The sequence below is a fragment of the Mchenga conophoros genome, linkage group LG15 (genome assembly GCF_057382185.1).
Source record: "Mchenga conophoros isolate Kocher_MC1m ecotype Shallow Benthic linkage group LG15, M_conophoros_male_GT1.1, whole genome shotgun sequence".
Lineage (NCBI taxonomy): Eukaryota > Metazoa > Chordata > Actinopteri > Cichliformes > Cichlidae > Mchenga > Mchenga conophoros.
The window spans coordinates 788,165-792,732 of NC_140540.1; positions in this window are offsets into that span (position 1 = coordinate 788,165).

Sequence of the window (4,568 nt, forward strand, 5' to 3'; positions counted from 1 at the left end):
TGTGTGTTTATGGTCTTGCTGGCTGCATGTATGCAGATCTATACAAAGTACACGAATCAAAGCAAGCTTTTAATAATTATCTGAGTCTTACAACCAAAGTTTTCATCTGATGTAAAATGTATAGAAATCATACATATACCAACAAGACAGCGTGCATCACTGTCACAACAGCGTTTGCATTCAAAGGCTTTATGGGGGGCCGGTCTCTCGTCAAAATGCCCGGGCCGATTCTTTGTCCCAGTCCAGCCCTGGGCACGACACGCAGTGAGTTAATCTGAGAAGGTGCATTAAAAAATAAATGGCCGGGCCAGCGGTGCACATCGCAAATTAACTCGCATACACACATTAGTTGTGCCGTTTCGTAATGACGGTATCTTAGCTAACAACCCCAACTACCAGATTCAACTTGTAATTGGCTAAAAACAACAGAGGGACGTTGCTAGCTGGCAGTTTTTTCGAGCGATGTTGAAATTTCCACATTCAGACACTTCAAATGCTTCAGCAGCTGTCCGCTCAGCGCAGCATCAGCACCGCGGAAATACACGGATACATCCGAAGACTCGAGACTGATCAAACCAGAAAGCTTTAATGAGCAGCTGGTTTGCCTCGCATTAACTGGTATTAACTCAGCCAGTTAATCGAAATGCAGCTGACTGAACTGAAAAGCTCGACTCTGTGGGGGTCAAAGTTTGCAGAACTACGAACACAGCTGGAATCCACAGCCGTGCGTGTTCATGGAACTGCATGTTCACCTGCTGGACGTCACTACCTGACAGGTTTAACTGTCTTCAGAACATTGCAGAGGCCTTACTGACAGTGTTTGGCTCTACATGTCTGTGTGAGCAGGTTTTCTCTCACATGAGTCCTCAGGTAGCCTCTGAATGCTGGACACTGGGAGACCTGTGTCTCTGAGTGGGAGACCAGAGATCACATTAGCATGTATGTCTCTGTATTAACAAACATGCCATAATGGCTTAGTTTATTTTTCTTATCATTGTTGTGAGGAGACCATAAATAGCATTTGTATTTTCTGTTGTACAGTTCATTTGCTGTTATGGATAAAGTCTTTTTTTGTTTCAAAATAGCTGATAAGTATTCGCTGATAGCTGCCAACATCTGCGAACAAATATAACTTTATAAAGTTGTTCTATATAGTGTGTAACTGTTATTATAGAGCATTAATAAATTTATTGCTAATGCATCATATGGCACACTGACTCCTGAGGAAAATTTAGATTGTTTTCATATATGACAGGTCACATAAAGGTTTGGTGAGTCCAAGCTTAAGTATATATTCCAAACAATAAAACCTTATTTAATGCAAATGTTGTGAATAAACTTGAAATTATGGATTTTAACCTCTGAAGACCTGAACTCTTTCATGGCATGCATTTTGATTTCTCTTTACTATTTGGGCTTTATACTGTTGATAGAACACTGTAAAGTCACAATTGAATAATGATATGCAGAACTCTTTATTTGGTGTCTGAACACTGCAGCATTTTTCCTGAGTACGAAAACAAAATGAGAAACAACAGCTGAGCCCCTTTAAGCAATATGGCTCATTTGAAAGAGCAAAATTTAGTATTGTGGTCTAGACAACCCAAAATGTGATGTCCCCATATGTGGACGCCAGGTCCTAGGAGGTTAAAATTGTATTTCCATGTAAGTCCATATGGTGAACAATAAAAGCATTCCTCCATTGTGGCTCGCTGTGATGGACAAGACGGTCACCTCTGTGCACGTCTGGGTCAGGGAATGGGTCTTGACTCATTTGTTCTTATTCGCTGAACATCAGCTCAGAGTTGTTGGTGCAAGTATTGAACATGACTTTCGGTAAGCCTCAAACCAGCTCTGACAAACTGACTGATGCAAAGTTTTGACTGTACCTTACAGTGTAGGGACGGAGTATCGCGGACCTCAACTGGGACAGAAGAAGGCAAACTTTGACCAATGCCTCAATCCCACTGACACACCTTTCATAGAGTAAGCAGAGTCTTGGGATGAGGGAGATGACTCGGCCGTCACTGGCGCTAAGGTTGCTGAGGTAGTTAAAAAAAGAGTTTGGTGAACCTCCAAGTCTGAGGCCGTAGTTCTCAGCTATGTTCTCAGGAAAAAAATTTTTTATCATAACCTTAATGACTGCAACACAGCAAAGGACATTACTAATGCAAACTGATTACACTGAACCTTAATCACCCTTTTATCAGTTAGTATAACAGACCTGGAATAGCTCTTACTACGACCGCCATGGAGACACTTCCAGGTCATGGGGTGGCTGTAGCTCAGGTGGCAGAGCAAGTCAGCCACTAATCAGAAGGTCGGTGGTTCGATCCCTGGCTGCATGCCAAATATCCTTGGGCAAGATACTAACCCCGTGTTGCCTACTGGTGGTGGTCAGGGGGCCCGGTGGCACCTGTGTCCAGCAGCCTCGCCTCTGTCAGTGCGCCACAGGGCAGCTGTGGCTACAATGTAGCTTGCTATCGCCAGTGTGTGTGTGGATGGGTGAATGACTGAATGTAGTGTAAAGCGCTTTGGGGTCCTATGGACTAGCAAAGCGCTATACAAATGCAGGCCATTTACCATTTCTTTCAGTTAGGAACCTTCCTAAGGAAAAAAGACTATTGGGATGCAGCCAATGACTTTTTAGACCCTTAACTTCTCCTTGCAGAGCTTCAAGGGATCTTCCAGGATGGTGAGGATATTTTCGGCAGACTTAAATTGGTCATCAGGCAGCGATTTCATACATTGATGTCTAATGTGGAACTTGATCTGCACTGGCGTGAGTTGGCTTCACAGCATAAGTTAGCGTGACGCTTGTAAGAAGTAAACCACCTTCGTGGTACAGAAAACCCAGGATCAACCCTGAAGTTATCTGGGTAAGTCATAAATCCTGTTTCATTGGCCTCTACACTATGAAGATAGACTTTAAGCTTATCCGGGTAACTTCAGGGTGCGTTTTATTTTACAATCACTGTAATTTATTTATACAAGTATAGAAACATTAGTATTTCTATATGCTTCTGTTACCGGCACCAGACCTAGGGGAATCTGGACCGGCAGCAAGCGGCACACAGGCTAGAGAGCACTGCGTAGCCAGATATGAGCAAACTGTGGATTAATAGAGAGGACACCCTAGTTAGCGTCTTGCTCAGGCCGGAGCGCATTTATTTCTGCAACATATACACAATAGAAATGCATTCTTTCCATAAAATAACAGAGTTCACAAACAAAAATAAAGTTACAAAAAGTTTCTCTCAAAAGCAAAATAAATACAAACTAATTCAAAATGACTTTACATACAACTTAAACAAAACACTCGCGGCTAAAGCAGAACAACATACCAAAATAACCCATCTCACATTCACACAACCTTTCCCCACATTCGCGCCAAATACGCTATTACTTTTGAACATGGCGTCCCCTGAACGCAACACAACAGACTGCAAACGTTGGCTGTGCCCCAATTCAGGGTCTGCACGCTTGAAGTATGCATTTTAAGTGCGATTACGTCACCGCCACGCGACGACGGCTGTTCCAATTCGAAGTGTGCTTCAAATGCGCCGTCGATTTCCCCAAATCCGGTTGTTCAGTCTGACGTCACTAGCCGTGTCTGGACCTAAAGTCCGCTGCAGGTCCATATATCAAACGATCACTGTGGCATTACTGAGAGTTGAAAACTGTCTAAAGTCTTTCATCTTTAATAAAATGATCAGCGTTCTGCTCTACCAGGTGTAACAATTGAGTTTAACATCCAGGCATCCATGAAAACGGAATTTATGACATTTAACGGAGTTAGAAGTTAGCAGGGAGTTAGCTCGCTAGCTTCTATCTAAATACAATATAGCATGTCCTGACTGCGGGGTTTTGGAAACAAATTAAAACGTACAGCTCTGTTATCACTTCCAGCATAAATGAAGACAGGAAACTAAACAGCAGTGACGTTTGTAGGGTTACTGAAGTTGGGCTAGCTGGTATATAATGATGTGCTACGTGACCGCTAGCGACACAGCTATGTTAGCATAATATAAACAAGCTAACTTTTTTTCCACTCGATAAAAGTTAACGTGAGTGTTCTCGGTGGTCAGGAACAAATGTAATCGCATGGCAGGATGCTGTAAAAGGACCAAACTTCAGCCAGGAGAACAACTGAGATAATCCATCCACAATACGAGGTTAGTCATTCATATACTGCTGCATGGGCTGGGCTGTAGTTACATCGTAAGGTTTTAAAAACTGAGCTTAAATAAATGATTAGTGGTAATAAAAGCCGAGGGAGGTCAACAGTGATCACTGACTGTTTTAGGAGCTTTTTGAGATTAAATAGAAGAAAATACAAAACATTAAACATGTTAACAACACAAAGGCCAAATAATTTCCCCCAGGGATCAATAAAGTATTCTGATTCTGATTAAACGCAGACTACTTTAGACCCGGAAGTAGGATTCGTCGCGTCATCACTGAACAACCGGATACCAAGCGTGGTCCCATACATCCCACAATGCAGGCTGCCACTGAGCTCTGCCCAGGGGCGTTTCTGGGATTTTTTTAATGGGGGGGCTAACAAT